Source organism: Ictidomys tridecemlineatus, chromosome 1, assembly GCF_052094955.1.
Source record: "Ictidomys tridecemlineatus isolate mIctTri1 chromosome 1, mIctTri1.hap1, whole genome shotgun sequence".
NCBI classification, from domain to species: domain Eukaryota; kingdom Metazoa; phylum Chordata; class Mammalia; order Rodentia; family Sciuridae; genus Ictidomys; species Ictidomys tridecemlineatus.
The window spans coordinates 157,920,490-157,941,528 of record NC_135477.1 but is presented as its reverse complement, the minus strand read 5'-3'; the positions used below and the strand labels follow the sequence as shown (position 1 = coordinate 157,941,528).

The 21,039-nt window shown below is 48.1% G+C and overlaps 1 protein-coding gene and 1 long non-coding RNA gene across 3 annotated transcripts in view; one reads left to right on the top strand and one right to left on the bottom strand.

Annotated features, from left to right (window-relative positions):
* The window catches only part of Col23a1 (collagen type XXIII alpha 1 chain), a 361,425-nt gene that overhangs the window by 97,098 nt on the left and 243,288 nt on the right, over positions 1-21,039 (bottom strand). The gene's annotated exons all lie outside the window — the stretch shown is intronic.
* The window catches only part of LOC144366147 (uncharacterized), a 106,863-nt gene that overhangs the window by 21,104 nt on the left and 64,720 nt on the right, over positions 1-21,039 (top strand). The gene's annotated exons all lie outside the window — the stretch shown is intronic.

The following is a 21,039-nucleotide window of genomic DNA, read 5'->3' as shown; positions in this document are numbered from 1 at the left end:
ATGCACAGATGGTTTGGAGCCTGCAAACCAGACAGGAAAGTGCAGTAATTAAGAACAGAGGCTTTGTAGCCAAAAAGATCTGGGCTGAATCCCAGCTTGGTCATTCACTTGCTGCATGGACCTGGGCCAGTTGGCTGATCTCCCTGAGGCTCAGTTTCCCCATCTATAAAGTGGGAACAGCATAGCACCTGACTTCTCCAGATGTCATGAGGCTTATGGGGGACCTGGATTATCATGTCCTGAGCACAGGGCCTGATCAAGGCCTAGCACTTGCTAATGTTACCATAAAAATAAAAGTGGTGGTTCTGTCTGCCAGGGGCTCAGGCAAGGCGCTCACTACCTGGCTTGAGCCCCTGCCTGGATGGGGACTCCTGTCTGTGTGCCCTCAGAGAGATCTACAAATGGGCCCCCAAGGAATCAGTGGCCTTCAGGGCAGGTGATGGTACCACATTGGGCAGGTCCTTAAGGAGTGGGACTCTGAGGACAGAGAAAGCCACCATCAGGAGGGTGTAGAGGGCACAGATGCCGCAGGTCAGAGGAGCTTACACTTGGCTTCTCCATTTCAGGCCAAGCTGGGACATCTGCAAGGTTTTTCATCTTTAATCCCAACTGTTATCGGGTGCTGGGAAATAGTTGAGCCCAGTCTCCAAACTGGCACAGGCTTCTTCTGAATTCCTTGAAGAGAACAAAGAGTTCTGAAATAGTGACACAGCTGCCCTGACCGGCAGCCTGGGCGGTCAGCTGGGAGGGCCAGGCCAGGAGGAAGGCACGCAAGAGCCGAGCCAAGCCACTTGGCCAGAAGAGTGGGCACAGCTGCCAGGAGGCTGCCAGGCAATGACTGACCAGTCGGCCTGCCAGGGACCACCCTGGGCTATGGGGCTGTTGGGAGGCTGGGCAGGAGTGTTGCCTTCCCTTTGGGCAGTGCCTTTCGTTCTTTGGGACCCCAGGAGCAAAGTTCCTGCCTCAGGGCTTCCTTAGGTGCAAGGGGGGGGGTGACTCTGTTAGGTCTCCACGAGTGACCTCCCTGACTGGACGGCAGAGCTTGGCGTGGTCTTCGGTGGCTGCTCCCCACCTTATGATTGACCCCCCCCCATATTTGTAAAGGCCTCCATCCAACACGGACTGCAGATCCCTTGCTTTCTCGCTGACAGGATATAGGTGTGATTTACATTCCCCCAATCAGACGCCCCTGAGTGAGATTCTGGTGAACAGCTGAGCCGGGTGGGGACAGAGGCTTTTGGTAGAGATGAGTAGAGTTTTTGTTGGTAGAGATGGTGTGGTTCTGAGCCAGCAGTGGTGGGGAAGCTTCCTGATCCGGCAATGGCGCTGTAGGCAGGCTGGTTCAGAGTCGTGGCATGGGGAGGCAGTCTTGGAAGCTCCATCCTCTTCGAGTTTCAGATCCCTTAATTTAACTTTTCTTTCTTTCTTTTTTTTTTCTTTTTTGGCTTAAATTGGCCAGAGTGGATTCTGTTATCTGCAACTATGAATCTTGAAAAACTTCTTCACTGACTCCCCGGCAGTGCTCACCCAGATAAAAGAAACAGACTCATTTGACAAAAGTCACCAGGCTGTCCTGCTGGCTTGTGTTTGAATTTTTTTTTAAAGAGATTATATATATATATATATATATATATATATATATTTTTTTTTTTTTTTTTTTTCCCCAGTTTTCGGCGGACCCAACATCTTTGTTTGTATGTGGTGCTGAGGATTGAACCTGGGCCGCACGCATGCGAGGCGAGCGCGCTACCGCTTGAGCCACATCCCCAGCCCTGTGTTTGATTTTTGATGGAGATGTGGTTTAGAGTAGTCTTTCTCTACTAGAAGAAAAAAGAGTGCAGGCCCAGTAGTCAAAGGTGAGTGAGGATCCATTGAGGGCTGGGGAGACAATAGGGACAGTGGGGGGACTGTGGCAGACTGGATACCTTAGATAAGGGAGCAGCTGTCTATGTACAGTCACTTGCCCTATGCTGGTATCTGCAGCAGACTGTTCTAGGATCCTCACGGATACGAAATTCTTCAGATGCTCAATCCCTTATACAAAATGTTGTAGAATTTGCATATAATCTATGCCCATTCTACCTGATACTGCAAATCACCTCTCGATTACCTAAGACATCTAGAACAGAGCAAATGCTATGTAAATAGTTATTATGCTGCATTGTTTAGGGAGTAATGACAAGAAAATACGTGTTCAGTACAGATGCAACCATTGCAGGCCTAACTAAGTTCTTCCTATACCACCTAGGACTGGTGGGATCCTCTGATGTGGAAGCTATGGATATGGAGAGCCCACTGTAGTTACAACTGTTTCTGGGTCTTTTGATTCTTCAAGAGAAGCCCCAAATTGGGATTTTTAGGTGAAATATCTTTATTTACTGCAGGCCAGAGACACCCCTGAAGTCCAGACCTCTGTAACCACAGCCTATGGGATCCAGTTCAGCTCTTTATTAAGGCATTTAAAGCCCTTGCACGAGTCTATCCCCTTCTATCTACCCTCCCCTGCATTCAGATGCAGACTCATGGTCCTCCTCCTTCATCCCTTATCCAAGCTGCTTCCCTGCCCAGTCATACCCTTTCCTTTCCCACCCCCTACCCAGAAAAATGCCTGACCCAATGGCCAAGCTCTTTACAGAATGCACCCCTGGTTTCCTGGATGGAAGGCATCTAGTCTTGGGGCTCCTGCAGTTGCCTGTACATCCTTCCATCTTGGTGCCTCTCACCCTGGGCAGTAAACTTTGGGGTCTGTGTGTCCCCAGACTAGGGCTAGGAGGATGTCCGTCTTTAGGGAAATCCTGGGCTGTGGGCTGGCCTTTGTAGGAGGCAGGCTTAGGTGAGTGTTATCTCTGGCTTGGATAAGTGTTCCCCAAAGGCCTGTGCATGAAAGGCTCAGTTCTCAGCCATAGCGCTAAGGGGAGGTGGTGGAACTGTTAGGAGGTATGGCCTTACAAGAGGAAGTTAGGCCATTGGGGATGTGCCCTGGAAGGGGATATCGGGACTCAGGCCCTTTCTCTCTTTGCTTTCGAACCACCATGAGGAAAACAGGCTTCCTCTACCATGCGCTCCCTGCCATGTTGTAGGCCCAAAGCAACAAGGGCCAAATGGCCATCAACTCAAACCTCTGAAACCATGAGCCAAAATAAGCCTTTCTTCCTTATAACTGGGTTATCTCAGGTATTTTGTCATAGTGATGAAAGTTGACTAACACAGACCTTCAGGCTGCAGGTCTGGTATACCAGGTCCCTTTCCTGCCCTCAACTTTTTTTTTTTTGGTAGCCTCAATAGAGATTTCCTTATTTTGTCCAAATCAGTACAGTATAAACATACCCAACTGTACATAAAACATATGTATAGTTTTCTATGTATGTATGTGTGTGTGTGTGTATAGATATCTGTATCTATATACACACACATACACACACAGAAACACATATGGATGAATATCTGATATTTTTCCTTATGGTAACAAGCAAGATAAAGTACCACCATTGGGGGAAGGGCAACTGACATGCCTGCCCTCCTCAGTCTTTCACTGCAGGTTATCTTCCTCCAGCTCTCTTGAATGGGGCTGTGATGTATTTCAGTTTCCCCAACTCTGACCAGCCTCCCTGTGGGGACAAGCACATGGAGTACTGCATATATGGCATATGTTAAGGGTGTCTGAGTGGCAGGCCACTCCCCTCGTGTTAGGCACAGCTCTGGGCGTGAGGCTATGTGTTGCAGTCCCAGCGCTTGCTCTTCAATTGGTTGCTGCAAGGACAGTTGACAAGAAATTGCATTGGTGGCTGCCTGTAATCTGCTTAGCTACTTCCTGAGTTTATATACATGGTAACTGTGCAATAAAATCAGACCTGCTTCCAGGTTGGTCTCTGGAGGTCTTGAATAGAGACTCTGCAGCCATGATCTCCTCTACTCTATTCTGTGGACCTCCTCCCTGGATGAGAAAGAGCTCACGCACCTCACCTCACATTTTTTGAATTCCTATCACCTGTCCATACTGCACAGGGTGAGAACTCTCACGATACCAATGTGAGGTTGTTCTCCTCTCTATCTTAAAGACAGGGAAGCCAAGGCTCCGAGTGGCAAGTGATGTGCCTAAGGTATGTGCCTGAAGCAAGAACTTGTCCCCGGTACTAATCTTGTACTGTTTTTAAAAGAAATGATTGTTGTCTGTGGGGCAGGAAGGGAGCACCCAGGAGACACCAGCCCACCCTTCCGAAATGAAATGAGCTCATGGGAACATGCCTGTGTTAGCATTTCAGGTTTCACTGCTTGCCCACAGAAGAGCATCCAGCTGCAAAGTGTGGCCCAGCACACCCACGGCTTCATTTCCCCAGGTTGTGCGTTCTCTTCCATGGGGGAATTTTCAAGGGAGAGACACCTCCCTGATCTCCTACCTGGGTCTTGTCATTTACCTTCCATCTGCAACAGTTCACGAGCAGAGGACTTAAACCAAGCCTCTACTGTCACCTGGGCAGTTTCACCAATGTTGTCTCAAGTCTTATCCTTCTAAGTCTTAGGAGGTGGGGATATTATCACACAGGTCAGAGGACATAGCCCCCAAAGGTGGACCTTTTTGAGGTCACACAATAAACAATGGAGCTGAGCTGACCTTAAAGGCTGTCCCTTCTTCACACCCCAAATCTTTATCAGGCTGAGCATGTTCGGAGATTCTCTGCAAGGAAAGAATGGCTCCCTTAGCAGATGAAGGTAGTCACCTGGAGAGTGACTGGAAGGCAAGATTTTCAGCTTCTGGAGGGCCAGCTACTGTGTGCCAAGAGGGACTTTTTGAAATAAAAAGTGTCCATATTAAAATGAAAGGTGAGATTTCACAGGAAGGGTACATTTGGACGCCCCTAAACACTCAGACCTTTGAATGAAGCTGATGTGTTCATAATTATGTTGGAGTAGATAACATAATCTACAGATCAAGACTGTGTGAGGTTGGGGGCGTAGCTCAGTGGTGCTTAGCATGAGGCCCTGGGTTCCATTCCCAGCACATAAACCATATATATCAAAAGAGAGTGATGGCAGGACTGTCCCTTATCTGTGGTAACCAGGCATTTCAAGGAGCACACGGGAGTGTTTGGCCAGTGCAAGGCAAGAAAGTTTCCTTGAGTGGGTTAATGAACAGGAAGACAAAAATAAAGATGCCAGCTGCTTAGATCACAGGACTTCCTGCCTTTCCCATGAACTGGGCACACATAGGATATTCCTTCCTGAAACTCCAAGCCAGGGCAAATGGCCTGGTCCATGGAGCCTCACCAGCCACAGAGAGATGGCAGTTTCAGCATCTCCCTAGGCAGGAGATAACAGATCAAAAAGAAGTTTCTGCCTTTCCTTGTGTCAGCACAGATTAACAAATAAGGGGATACTTATTGCCTGCAAGAAGCCCAGAGGACTGGGAATGACCACTTGGACACTACAAGAACTTACAAAATTATTGCAAAATGCCAGTTTGCTCACTGTATTTAAGCTATAATTAGCCTCCTTTGTCTTTGCAAAGAATTTCAGATGATCCACAGTTTGCAAACAACCCTGCTCTATCACCAGTGTGGCCATGTTTTCTGTCTGCTTCTGAACTTTTTCTTGCTCTCTAGAAACTGGTAGGAAAGCATGGAAAAGAAGCTCACTGTGGCAAGGGCAGAAAATGTCAAGTGCACAAATGAAGTACTGATACATATCATGACATGGATAAACCTCCAAAACGTGATGCTAAATGAAATGATCTAGAAACAAAGGTCACATATGTGATTCCATTTATAATGCAATGTGCAAAATAGAAAAATCCATGGAGATAGAGTACAGATTGTGGCTGACCAGGAGAGAGGGAGAAGAAAAGTAGCTGTTTAATGAGTATGGAGTATCCTTTTGGGAACTAGATAGGGGTAGTGGTTGCACAACACTGTGAATGAATTAGATAAATCCAGTTGTTCAATTAGATTAATTTTGTTATGTGAATTTCACCTCAAAACAAAAAACCCAGCCAATCATCTGGCTTCATCTCCAACTTAATAATGCTTTTAAAAAAATAAAAATTAACATGAGGGTGAATAGACTATCAAGAGGGTAGAAGTTTAAAACAAACAAAAAGAAAAATTGAAACAAGGGCAGCTTCTCCTCCAGCTGCTTTTCCAAGCTCTTTCCTTAGCCAAGGATGGCTTGCATTCGTAAAGAATAAAAACACCTCTCTTGCGAGGCCCAAAGCAAATCTGTGTGTGTGCAGGAGTCCCTAAGATGTCACCCTCCTGTCCCTGCCCTGTGGGAATTAAATTTATCTGGAAACAAGCAATAACATAAAGGACATCCTGACTATTCAGCCTGGTTGGGACATGGTGGCTCTGAGAGGGTCCAAGTGTGGAGTCATCCACCAGGTGCCAGGTGCCTGTCTACCCCACTGGAGAGCAGAGAGGGGCTGTGGTTGCAGGGCTGAGGGTGACATGGCATTCCTCTGGTGAGCCTAGCTCAGCCAGTCCCCAGGGAGGAGTAGTGAGACCCGCTGTGGTTGGTGTGGCTACACCAACAAATGCACCTCCTTTTTCGCCCTGGAGGCAGGTTCTAAGGGCAAGGTCCAGACGTCAGCTCTCCCAGTCTTAGAAATTAATTCCATAAATTGGAGGAAATTCAAACATGTGAAACCCTTCCACAAACCGGGCTGACTGCCAGACTCTCTGCAGATCCAGAGAGGGCAGCAAGACAGAGTGAGAAGGTCAGGGGAACTTAGGCAGGGTCTATCTTTCCAAATCCAAGTCTCCGCTTTGGGGTTACCTGGGCTTTGCAGGGGCTGGGTGAGATTCTGCAGGGGTGAGGGACCCTGCAGAAGGCCCCTTTCCCTGGAACCCAGGACTGGAGTCTACCTCTCTGCCCAGATACCCGGGTGTTTATAATTTAAATAACTATCATATTATATTTTAAGACCACATTACAAAATATATTTATTTAACATATTTTTGAGACTGGAGTCTTGTAAGTTGCCCAGGCCTTGCCTTGAACTCGTGATCCTCTTGCCTCAGCCACCATACACAAACCCTCTTCCTGACCACTGGGAACTAAATGTTCCGGTCAATGAGCCCGGCATTTTCTTTAACAATATTATTAAAAACATTGACATTTTTTGAGGATGTGTGGGGCTCCGGATCATTACTCCAGGCTTCTGACAACTCTCTGAAGTAGGAACTGAATGAGTGCCATGTCATCACTGAGAAACTGAGGTTCAGACAGGTGAACTGTCTAGGGACTTGGGGTCCCACACATTGGGACTATGCAGATTTACTCAGGCAGCCTGACTCCAGGGCCCATGCTCTTAACTATGACTTTCTGCACCTAGAACCCTGGGTATTGGGGTCAAGGGCTCCTGCAACTTCTGCCCTACCTTTAAACAAGTCCACCTCAGAACACCTGGCTAGAGGGACAGTCTTAGTCTCTGAGCCTAATTCCCAAGACGGCATAGTGAGATAAAGGCCAGGGGAACAACCAGATACCACACGTGCAGACGGACCTATTCCCTCCCCCAAGGGTAGTCTTCCCCAGACAGTGTGGGGCAGGGGCTTAGGGCCAAAGATAGCAGGTCAGGCAAAAACCGTACATGGAGGATGTGGGGAGAAAGGAACCCCTACACACTGTTGTAGGATCGTACAGTAATATGACCACTGTGGAAATCTGTATGGAGGCTCCTCAAAAGACTCACCACATGACCTAGCTATACCACTCCTCCATATTTATACTAGAAAATTAGTCATCTTACTGCAGTGATTCATGCAACCCATGTTGATAGCAGCAATAATTCACAATAGCCAAACTATGGGAGCAGCCTCGGTGTCTGTTAGTGGATGAATGAATAAAGAAAATGTGGTCTAAAAACACCATGGAGTTTTATTCAGCCATAATGAAGAATGAAATTATGCAGGACGACAGATGGAAGGGAGAGCGTTATTATGTTAAGTGAACTAAGCTGGACTTAGAAAGTCGTATGCTTTCCCTTATATCTGCAAGTTAGAGAGGAAAAAGGAAGGATAAAAGGCGAGGGGAATCTCATGAAAGTCTAACCCGTGGAGAGTGATGGGAGGTTGGGTAGAGGAAAGGGGAGGGAGGAGAGAAGGGAAAGGGGGAGGTACTGAGGGATAAAATTGGCTAAATTGTGTTATGTGCATGTAAGAATATGCCACCAGGAACCCTGCTATTATGTATGATTTTAATGCACTGATAAGAAATCAAACAAAACTGTGTCTGACTGAACCCATTCTGACAAATCCTCCAGGAAAGTGCCACTGGGGACATCCCTTCATAGGAGCAGCATAGGCGGCTGCTGCCCCAGAACTGGGGCTGCTCCCGGGTCTTCAGCTGACCCAGATGCAGAAGGTGGCTGGTATCTTGTGGGAATCTTGTACTGTCCCTTGGTATCCATGCGGGACTCGTTCCTCAGATGGTCAAGTCCTCTGTATAAAACACTGTAATATTTGCATATCACCTACAACCTCTTCCCATAGACGTCAAACCATGTCTAGGTTACTTAAAGCAATGTCAGCGCTGTGTAAATATTGTTATACTGTATCGTTCAGGCAAATGACAACGAGAAAAAAGTCTGTACCTCTTTGGTATAGATGTCATTTTTTTTTTCCTGAATGTTTTCTCTCCATGGTTGATTGAATCATCTCATGCGGATAGAGAGGGCTGGCTGTGTTTATACCCTAGATGCTTCCCTGAAAGGGTTCCCAGGGAACAGAGACCACCTGAGGATACTCAGATCTGCTGCTCCTGGAACAGAGGGTAGACCAAGAATCTGTGCAATGGGAGTCCTTAGTCTTTTCTGGTTGAACATGAATTTGCCTAAACTATGTGTATACTTGATGTGACTCTATGGAGGAGAACTGTTGGGAAGTCCAGAGACCAAGGTTGAGTCCAGGCTCTATCCACAACACACATTAGGTTTGGAACTAGGACTCCAGGGATGAGTACACCTATGGGTAATGAATTCACAACTCCTGCTTTAGGAATCAGAAATTCCTTCCCTGCCTCCTGACTCCTCAAAGAGTCAGGCACTCCATTGCTTATTAGAAAGCTCTTCTTCAAGCTGAACTACTTGAAGGCTACTCTCTAAGGTCCCATCGCTAATCTGGGCCCCATATAGATGACAAATCCAGCCACTCCACATAAAAGTTCCTAAGAGATGGGCAAGTCACAACCCTAGTTCCCTGGAGCATCTCTATGAGATGTGTGTTCTTCAACCCTCTGTCATTCTGAAAAGCCTCTCTAGTCCTACTTCATCCAACAATTTTCTTTCCTTTGTACTCCAGCTCCTAGATTGTCCAACAAGCCTTAGTGCAGAGCAGGATAATCACTTCCCTTGTTCAAGATATTATGCTCCTGTTATTGCAGTCTCAGTTTCTGACTGACATGTGTGTGGCCAAAGCTAAGATAGATGACCCTGGATGTGAAAGTGAGTCTGTCTTATTCTGCGGGGAGGGGGTACCGGGGATTGAACTCAGGGGCCCTCGACCATTGAGCCACATCCCCAGCCCTATTTTGTATTTTATTTAGAGACAAAGTCTCATGGAGTTGCTTAGTGCCTTCCTTTTGCTGAGGCTGGCTTTGAACTCACGATCCTCCTGTCAGTGAGTCTGTCTTTTAACTGTGCAGCAGAGATGTAGTCTCACTGACCCACAGTCAGTTATACATGTTTGAGGGAAAATAAGAAAAAATAAGACTTAAGTCCTGAGGATATGTTCACTTAAGCACTGGAGTAAATATGAGATCAGGGACACAAATCCACCAGCCTCCGAGTGGTCCTCAGTTACCTTGTGTGGGGCGAGAACCTCTAGCTTAGCCATTGGAGTTTGGTAATAAGGACCACTTAAGGACACCCGAAGCCCAGCCTGAGCTACTTCTCCCCCCCCCCCCCCAGCACTGTGACAAATACTGACTCAGCTGGGTGGACAGAGATTAGCTACATTCTTGCATTTTTATGAATAGCATGAGGGCTTTTTTTCTTAGAGAGAGAGAGAATTTTTTATTTATTTTTTAGTTTTCGGTGGACACAACATCTTTATTTTATTTTTATGTGGTGCTAAGTATCGAACCCAGTGCCCCAGGCATGCCAGGCGAGCGCGCTACCACTTGAGCCACATCTCCAGCCCAACATGAGGGCTTTTTAGGAGAACCTTGGACCATGAAGATTTTTGCTTTATGCAATCACTGTAGAATAAAAATCCCATCTAAAATGTGATTCTGCCACAATTATTTACTAGGACTTATCTGTCTTCCCAGCTCTAGGAGGGCAGGGGCTGGGTATTTTGGCTATTTATTCTCTTGTAGACAGTCTAGTCACTGGGATGTCATAGGTGTGTGTCGGGGGTGAGCGGGAGGTAGGTGGGGGGATGAGTGGGTGGAGGGTGGCCAGACAAGGGGATGGGAGGGATGGATGAGGAAGTGGATAGATGGGTGGGTGGATAATGGATTACAGATGGGTGGATAGCTGTGAGGGATGAGTGGGCAGAGGGGGACTAGATGAGAGGGTGGGGATAGATGGATAATGAATGCTGGTTGGATAGCTGGGAAGGATGAGTGGGCAGAGGGTGGCTAGATGGGGCGATGGATGAATGCATGGATGGGGTGGATGAATGGGAAGATAGATTGGTGGAGGAGAAGGATGGATGGAGGTTGGCAAGATGAGGGATGGATGAGGGAGGGGGTGGATGAATGGGTTGGTGGATGATGGCTAGATGGTGGTAATTCGTGGGTGGATGGATGAGGAGGTAGATGGGTAGATGATGAATGAATGGTGGATTGGGAGTGGGGGGGATAGAATTCTGTACTATCACTAGCTGTTGGGCCTTGGGCATATCACACTTTGGCTATCATGCCTTTCCCTCCTTGTGGGATTCTTGGGAAGGATGTATCCATGAAAGTTCCCAAGCATGGAGCTTGAGCCAACCATAGGCCTGGCTATGCAAAGACACCTCTCTGACCAGTAATAAACATTTGGCAATAAGCACTGCCCAAAAGTGCAATCATATGAACCACAGAAGCCTTTCCAAAGGGCATGTGTCAGAGAAGATTTATTGGCACCTTCAGAGTCTTGCAAAGGGTAATAAAAACTGGCCTTGGTAATTAACTTTCACTCCCACTTTAGCCTCTGAGGCTGGAAGAGCCCAGGTCTTGGCCTGGCCAAGTCAACGCAGCTTTGCAGCTTCACAGCTTCGCAGGCCAGTCAAGGCAACTCCTCCACTCCTTCATCCAGCAGGATGCTGGGGAAACCGAGTCCCTCCAGCTCAGACCCTTGGGCTGACCTTCCCCAGGCCACATGGTTACTGATGGTAGAGCAGGGCAGAGCGGCATCTCCTTTCTCTTAGGCTCTTGCTTCAATTGGTGTGCCCCAGAGAACTGACAGGGAAATCCCATGTTTTGTTTGCAAAATTACAAGTTAAACACGAGTAGCTGATGATAGGGAAAAGTTTTTCCAAGTAAAGCTGTGCCTGAGGCTTTGCTTGGGCCCTGGGTGAGGCAGGCTGGGGCAGCTGAGGAGCCCACAGGAAAGAGTGTGGATGCTGGGTCTCAGTTGTGGCCTGAGTGACCATGGGCTGGCTCCTCTCTTTTGAGCCACTGAGTGATCTGGTACTGTGGTGCCCCTGAACCTTGTTGCCTACTACTCACCACGTGTGTCCGCTTTCCCTCAACCTCTCATTCCAGCCACATTAGTGTGGGGGTGCTGTTCCTCCAACAAGGCACAACCCCCTGCTGGCCTCGGGACCTTTGCACTGGATGTTCCCATTGCCTAGTGAACTCCCTCACTTTCTACACTTCTTTGATCAAATGTCACCTTCTATTTAAAACTGGGACCCCCTACTCCAATCCCAGCACTTAAGATTGCTTTATTCTTTACTGGTTTTATTATTTGTCTATTGTCTTTCTAACACAGAAAAATCTCATTAACTGCCTATCTACCCAGGCAGAATATAAGCTCCACAGCAAGGAGTATGCTGTTTGGTTACCATCTTCCCAATGCCTAGATGTGCTAAGCATAAAGTAAGTGCCAATGTCAACAATGCCTGCTGGGGGTTACTTCAAGGATATAATAATGTCCGTGCACCAGGATTACAGGCCAGAAGGTGTGGAGCAGTTACCATGCCCCATGAGAAATGGGTAATTACAAGCATGTCCTGCATGAGCTGGGCCAGGCGGTACAAGCCTGTAATTGCAGCTACTCAGGAAGAGGAGGCAGGAGGATAGCAGAGGAGTCAGAGGACTTACCTGCGCGTGTCCTCTGCCAATCAAAGAACCCTGCTGGTGGAGTCAGGAGGACAGAGGTGCAGACCCTTTGCCTCCCAAGTTCAGCTGTGTAATGTTCCACATACAGTTGGAATGTGGAACGTTCCCCAGGTAGAGGCCAGCCTCAGCAATTTAGCAAGACCATCAGTAACTTAATAAGACCTCGTCTCCAAATAAAAACTCTAAAGGGCTGGTGATAGAGCTTACTGGTGGAGTACTTGCCTAGCACACAGGAGGTTCAATTCCCAGAACAAAATTAATAATAAGGCCTGCCTTCCCATGCGCCCTCAGCCAGCCTCCTGCCCTCTCGTGGCACCAGTGCCATGCTCTGCAAGGTCCTGATCCTCCTGGTCCTGTGTGCCCTGGCTGTGGCGTTCCCCTCACTGCCCCCAGAATCAACCGCTGACCTACTGGAATGGATCCCTGATCTAGAGTTAACCACTGATGGAGAGTAACTGGGGATCAAGAGTCAATCACTGACCTAGACCAGACCATAGCCATGAACCTGGACGTCATGCAGATTTCCAAATTCTATGTTGACCTTGCAACAGCCACTGCCATCTATTTGGAAGAAGCCAGTGAGGCCCCAGATGATTATAATACATTTCAGACAAAGAGCTTTGTGGGTAAAGATTTTGACCAGACCAGCACTTTTACAGAAAGCAATGAGAGCACTTCAGTGTATCTTTAAAATGAAGCAAGGTCTCCATTTGCTGTGACAGTCACTCTGCTATTCAACACTGTCTGAGAAGACTTGAACTTTTGAATCAGCCAAGTGACTCCTACACTTATTGGATATTGCTTGATTGTAGAAAGCTAGTGAAACGTGGCACATGCCCAGATGAGGAGAAATGGCAAGCACTGGTCCAGAGTGGGTGTTGTGAATTTTACAGACAGGAGAGGGGCATTTCTTAGCTTTGTCCCACTTAATACAGATTTGATAAGTTTTAGAAAAATAATAATAATAATAATAATAATAATAAAGAATGTCCTATATGAGTAGCTACATCTGGCACAGGAAAGGCCTAGGGAGGGGTGTTGTAATATCAGAGCATGTGTGTGTCCCACTTGTTGCCATCTGGACGGACTGAGGCTGCCAAACCCAGCAGGTAGCCTCAGATGCTCCAGCTGGTAGGTCCTGGGAATTGGAGCATCGCTCAACATTTTGTATCCTTCCTCATGACATCTGCCGGCATTTAAGGGAAACTATGAGCTGCTGCTTGGGCCCTCCCCCTCCCCCCCCAACCCCACTCCCAGGTTGGCAGAGATCACAGGGTGAACCAGGCCATCCTGTGTGTGTATAGGAGGGACCAGGATGGGGGAAGACAAGGAGCAAACAGACTCCGGATGATAAACACAGAAGATGTGCTGTGGCCAAGAAGGCTGGAAAGGAACCAGCTTGGTACTAGATATTCTGCAAAGTGAGCTGTACCCAGATGTAACCTGGCCAGAGGGCAAGGCCTCACTCCACACCTACAGGAGCACCTGGCGGCAGGCAAAGCCTTCTTGGGCCATGTGGGAACTGGGTGACGCTCAGTGGCCCTCAGCAGAAGCAACTCAGCAGAGGAGTCAGAGGGACTTACCTCTGCGTGTCCTCTGCCAGTCAAAGAACCCTCTGGTGGAGTCAGGGGGACAGAGGTGCAGACCCTTTACCTCCCAAGTTCAGCTTTGTGACTGCTACAGTTGGAATGTGGAATGTTCCCCAAATGCCCATGGTGTGGTAAAGTTTGGTCCCCACGGTGGCACTATTGGGAGGCTGTGGAACCTTTAAGAGGTGGGCCTAGTAGAAGGTCTTTAGGTAATTAGGGGTGTGTCCTCAAGGGGGGTTCTAGGACCTTGTCTCCTTCTCTCTCTTTTTTGTTTAGTTAGTTTTTTTGTTTGTTTTAATGTGGTGCTGGGGATCGAACCCGGGCACATGCTATGCAAGTGCTCTACCACTGAGCTCCAACCCCAGCCCTGTCTCCTTCTCCTCCTTCTTCTCCTCTTTTCCCTCCTCACTCTCTCTCTATTTCAGTGCTGGGGACTGAACTCCACCCAGCACAGGCCAGGCAAGCACTCTGCCACTGAGCTACACTCCCTGCTCCCGGTCATGGGGAGTGGATCTGCTTTGCCGTGTGCTTCCACTGTGATGTGCTGTGACTGCACAGGCCCAGAAGGAACAGGCAAGTCAATCACGGGCTGGATCTTCCAAAACTGGGAGCCCAAATAGATTTTTTCTCTTTAGAGAAGAGATATTTTGTTATAGAAATGGCGAGCTGACTAACACAGTTCCTCTACCTCTCTGCACTACCGACTCCTCCCTATGGAGTGGATGTGGTTTGTCCCCTAGGTGTTCACGGGTTGGAAGCTTGGTCTCCAGCGTGGTGACGTTAAGAGACGGTAGAACCTCTAGGAAGTGGGGCCTAGTGGGAGGTTCCTAGGTCAATGGGGGCATTAACCTTGGAAGGAATCCATGGCATTTGCATGGGACCCCGGGCGGTGGTTCTTTTTCTTCTTCTCTCCCTTCTCCTCCTCCTAGTTCTCATTCTCATTCTTCTGATTATTACAGTACTGGAAATGGAACCCAGGGCCTCACACATGGTAGGCAGGTGCTCTACCACAGGGCTCCATCTCCAGCCTGACCCTGGCTAATTCTTGAGAGAGGATTATTATAAAAGAGCAGGACTGGTCCCTTCTTAGGATCTTTTGCTTCTCTACTCACCATGTGACCTCTCCTTCTTGCAAAGGTGCTTCTACCATGATGCCATTTACTTCAAGATCCTCACCAGAATAGAGCCAGTACTGTGCCATGCACTTGGACCTTCAAAACTGTGAGCTGAATAAACATTTAAAAAAAATATATTACCCAGCCTCAGGTATTTTGTTATAGCAATGGAAAACAGACTAACACTCCTCGTCTGCAATGTAGGACCTACCATGAAGGGCTGATGTGATAAGGAGGAGAAAATCTACACACACAGCCAGCCCAGAGCTGAGGACAGGGTTAACACTTGGAACAATTACTTATTTTAAAAAAGAAGATGGCTTATGATCTGCCAATAATTCTCAATACTCTCTTTCACAGGGGCCTTTGTTTTTCTATAAATATATATTTTTATTAAATAAAAATCACTAATATTATTAATATTTAATATATAGACCATCAATAATATTTGTAGGAAAAAATGATGACGACTTATAGGATAAAAATGGTAACTTGTAGAATAAAATGGAAGAACAATAATAGAGATTTCTAGAATTAAAGGAAGATGAAAGATCTCAGCTTGGAAAGACCTGAAGAACACGACATGGAGTTAAGAAAAAACCCACACTCAGCACATCAGAGGAAAGCCGGAGATTATCAGAGACAGAGGCAGAGGAGTAGAGAATGTGCTAAAGGAACCAGAGTTGGGGTGACATCCGGCTGCTGACAGCACCCCCGCCTGCAAGAAGACAAGGTATCAGAGTTTCAAGTAGTGAAATGAGAATTGAAGTTTGGGGAACAGAACTTTTTTGGGGGGAGGGGGTATCAGAGGTTTAACTCAGGGGCACTCTGTCACTGAGCTACATCCCCAGCCCTATATTGTATGTTATTTGGAGATGGGGTCTCACTGAGTTGCTTAGCGCCTCTGTGGGGACAAGTGCATGGAGTACTGCATACATGACACCCGTTAAGGGAGTCTGAGTGGCAGGTCACTCCCCTGCGTTAGGCGTGTGAGTGGCAAACCGCTTACCCCATAGGCAGAGCCCTGGTGTGAGGCTGCATGTTGTAGTCCCTGCTCTTGCTCCAGGGCCTGCTCCTCGATTGGTCACTGCAAGGACAGTTGGCCAGAAATTGTATTGGTGGCTGCCTGTATTCTGCCGAGCTACTGCCTGGGTATATATACATGGTAACTGTGCAGTAAAGTCAGACCTGCTTCCAGCTTGGTCTCTGGAGGTCTTGATTAGCGACTCCGCAGCCACACCCTGTTCCATGGACCTCCTCGCTGGAGGAGAGAGAGCCCACACATGCCTCGCCATTGTTGAGGCTGGCATTGAATTCTTGATCCTCCTGTCTCAGCCTCTGGAGCAGCTGGGATTACAGGCCTGAGCCACTGCGCCCAGCTCAGGTATACAACTTTGAACCTTGAATTTTACAGGTAGCCAACTATCATCCCACTGTGAGGGCATGACCCAAACAATCTCAGACAGAGATTCTTCTGTCACAGGAAGATCCATGTGGAAAATACTCAAGAAACATGCCCAGGGCATGCTCCAGGACATATGTGGATCAAAGGTTGATCAGAGTTCCCAGTTAAAACTGTGGCTCCTGACCTGCTCGAAAAGCTAAGGTCACGCAAAGAAACAGAGCATGATGGGAACTGAGTGGAGGGAGAGCCAGGGACATAAGGGCACAGTAAAATTTTTGTCCCAACCAAGGGACATATGGATAACAATTTTACTTAGAAAAAGAAAGGATCAACAAAGATGTAAAAATGGAGAGACGTCCGTTCTCCAGTGCACTGTTCACAACAGCCGAGGAAGGGGAACAACCGAGGTGTCCACCAGGCGATGAATGGACAAAGGAATGCGTATGGTGTCCCATTTAGAATACTCTTCATCCATCAAAAGAACAAAATCCTGTCATTGTGGCATAAAAGATGGAACTGGAGATCATTATGCTAAGTGGAATAAGCCAGGTGCAGAAAGACTAGGACCCCATGATCCCACTCACACCTTAAATAAAGTTGATCTCAGCCAGGTGCAGGGGTGCACGCCTGTAATCCCAGTGGCTCCAGAGGGGATAGAGAGTTCAAAGCCAGTCTCAGCAATAGTGAGGCACCAAGCAATTCAGTGAGACCCTCTCTCTAAATAAAATACAAATTAGTGCTGAGGATGTGACTCAGTAGTCAGAGTGCCCCTGAGTTCAATCCACGATACCCCCTCTCCCGCAAAAAAAGAAAGAAAATCCAGGACAGGTGCATATTGCTGGTTTTTACACTGTGCCCAACATTTGAACTTTCAAAAAGAAAATGGGTACTAGACGTGAGTTTAAAGAAACTAGTTTTATTAGGTGGTGACACAAGTATGACCACTGTCTATGGAAACATCCTAAATTTCTCTTTTAAACGACACATTGAAAATTTCTGGAGATGAAAGGAAAATTCTGTGTTTAAACTGATCTTTGAAAATGAAATGTCACACATACACGCATATTCCTCTGTGTGCACCCTCCCTGCCCCCACCTCCAAATTTTAAATCTTGAAAGCCATTCTCAAGAATGCTAATAATAGTTGCTTGTAGAGGGTAAAATCACACAAAACCTTCTTTATTATTTTGCTTCCACCATGAAAAGATCGAGTGTCCCAATCTGCGTTTATGTAGTCACAGCTAACTTGTTTTCCCATCATTATTAATCAGACTCATGTGCAGTAGCCATTCAGGGCCTCTGATGGCTGCAGATAGGCAGGCATCCCACCCTGGGCTGACGGAATCCCAGTGGAAAGTAAAGAAACCCAGTGTTGGGTTGGTCTGGAAGCCTGATCCCTCAACAAAGCAAGATTTTCATCAACGTTTTGGAAATAGCAAAAATCACGGGTGGATCCCATTACGGTCCCCAGGAACCCAAGAAGTGGACCAGCAGGGGCAGGTGCTGCTCATGTATTCTTCCTCTTTCCTTATAAAAGAAGTTTCTATGACAGTGGGAATATTCCTGGCATTGTCCCCCATGGAGGCTACAAGCCACATTTCTCTATGGAGCACCTAAAATGTGGCCAGTGTGACTGAAGAATGGAATGCTCGATTTTGTTTCACTTGAGGTTTAAATAGCTAAGGATGAACCTTGGAAATAGATGAAGAAGCCAGCTACAAAAGGTCACACATGGTATGACGCCATCTTTATGAAATGTCCAGAAAAAGCAAATTCATCGAGACCTCCTAAAGCAGCCAAGTGGTTCGTTGCCAGGTGCTGAGAGGAAGGGGAACGGGGAACTGACTGCTAGGACTTCTGTTTCAGTCTGTTTTCTGCTGCTGTCACAGGATATTGCCGACTGGGTATTATATAAACAATACATGTTTATTTGGCTCACAGTTCAGGAGGCTGGGAAGTGTAGGAGCATGCGGCCAGCATCTGGTAAGGACCTTTGTGCAGTGTCATGATATAGCAGAAGGGCCACCGAGCATGTGTGAGACGGGGGTGGGGGGTGGGGTGGGGGGTAGGAGGGTGTGGGGTGGTGGGGGTGGGGGTGGTGGTGGGGTAGGGCCACACCTACTCTTTTATCAGGAACCTACTCCCTAAAATGACCCATTCCTATGATAACAGCATTAATTCACTAAACAAGGCAGAGCCTCCTGACCTAATCATGTCTCAAAAGCCCCTACCTCTCAACATGGTTACAATGGCCATTACATTCCAACATGAGTTTTGGAGTTTTGGAGGGGACATTCGAACCACAGCAGCTTCTTTTGGGGATGATGGGAATGCTCTGGAATTAGACAGCGGTGATGGCTGCACCATTTACGACTCCACTAAGAGCCACTGAACTGTACACTTTAAAATGGTGAATTTGACATTAGGGGAATGATAACTCCATTTAAAAAAAATACAAAACAAGTTAAATAGCCACAGGGGCTAGTGACTACCACATAGAATGGCATAGTTTGAAGGGGTCCAGGCCTTGGAGCATCTTCCCCTGCCTCCAGTGCCTGCTCAAGCTCCAGCAGTGTCCCCCTGGGGCCCTTCCTGCCCTGTTGGGCTTCAAGTGGCCTTTGTCCTCTCACCTTCAGCCTGTCTTGTCACCCTCCCCTGCTGCCTTTGCTTGGGGCAGCCCCTCCCACCTGCTCTGCCTCACATGCAGGGACTACCACAGGGGCACCTCTGTGTTCATGCCACCCTGGAGGGCCTCAGGGACAATCCCCTGCACTCATCTTATTTCGCTCAACATATTTCCCTCCCTGCCCTCAGTGTAAATGGCTGCTTTCCCTTTGGCTTTATTGAGGAGGGGTCTTCAAACAGGAAGCCACCCCACACTGGCCGTGGCTAGGCCATGGCCCGATCCCATGGCCCCAGCCCCCATCACAGCCCTGATCACACTACATTCTGGGTCCTGGGTCCTGTTTTCACATCCATCTCTCTCAGGACTCAGTGCTGGGTGTCTGGCACCCTGCTCAGGGCTGGGCCGGGCCAGATACACATCGCATCCATACAGATTTGCTCAGTGGGCAAATGGACAACAGTTGTGCCTTTGTCCTGGCTCTTTAAAGTCTGCAGAGTGCCTTCATGCCCATTCGTGACTTGGCTACTGGGTTGAGCTCCCTGCCTGAGTGCAGAACATACTGCCCTGGGAGGGAAAAGTGGGAGGACCTCGGGCCCCTTCCTAATTCTAATCTGCTTGGGTAACCGATAGACTTCACCTTCCTAAGCCTAATTTAGGGAGGGACTTCCAGGAGGTTCCAGGTCCCATTCACCACCACCTGCTCCAAATCCAGGACTTCCCTGGTCCTTGCGGAGACCCCCCAGCAGGCACTGCACATGGCGCAGGTGTCGGGGACAACACAGGCGGGAAGCCGCACTCCCCACACCCCACAGGGTCAGTCTCCCTTATCCACACCAGCAGGACAGGCTGACCCCAAATCCCACCCGAATCCAAGCAGGAGTGGGGTGAGCGCATGTGAAAAGGTGTTTTGCTAAACTCACAGAAGGCGGTATTGTTTCCGGGGGTCTCGTCAGGCTGAGTCTGGAAGGACTTTTGGTAGGCGCGCCAATGAGGCCTTACCAAATTCTCAGCACAGCGAGGATTCCGGTGATTGATGCGGAGAAAAACATTTTTTACCAGCCCCCTCATCTGGTTTGTATTATGCAATTTCCATGCTTGGATTTTTTTTTCTTCTTTCCCAAGGTAAAAACTGACAAGGACTTAGGACCACAGAAATAAAAGGGGGGGCACAGGCATCTGGGGGGGGGCTGACTGAAAGATGTGACCATGGCTGGGGGTGGGGAAGCCCTTTGCTCTTTAGGATCAGTGGGTGGGTGCCCTGGATAATCACAGGACTGTTGACAACCCATCCATCATACAGCAACAGTGATGCTGTGTCTGGCTCCCTTCGTCACCTTATTAAATTCACAATGGATCTGGCAGCAAAAAAGGTGTCCGGTTCTCCCCAGCACATACCCCATCACCACCTCTGACAGAACCACTGCATTCTACCCACCCCCCCCCGCCAGGCTCCAGGACCCCTGCCTCTCCCCACTCCCCTTCTCTATCTCCTCTCTGATCACGATCTGGTGTAACTGGAAGCTTTGCAGTTTTGTTTGCCTTCCATCTCTTGGCTGCAGCATATAAATCCTACAAGGGCTAAGGACCAACTCAACACCTGATTGTTGATTGCATGAATGAAGGACTGATCAGTCCTGTTCCTATCTTCCCCTGCCTCTCTCTGGGCCCCAGGCTCCTCCTTCCATCACAAGGTGAGCAGTTAGTTGGTGCGGCTTCAGCTCCCCTAATAAGTGCAGTCTAGAGGGGACAACTCTCTGCTGTGGCTCCTCATGGAGGGAAACTCCAGCATCCTCTCGGTTCTTCCCAAATCTAGGGGATGGGAGACAGGAATTGGGAAAAATCTCCCATATGCCTGTGAATCCAGTGCATGTTCGTACAGGAAATGCGGCTGGATGAAGGGCAGGAAGGGTGGGTGGGCAGGCTGGACGTCATGCTGGGACCACTGGTGCAGGTATCTCCAGGGATTCCATACCCCAGGGTTCCACAAGCCTCAGGGAAGTGTGAACATGTTAGCATGGAAGACAGAATGATTAACTCTGCC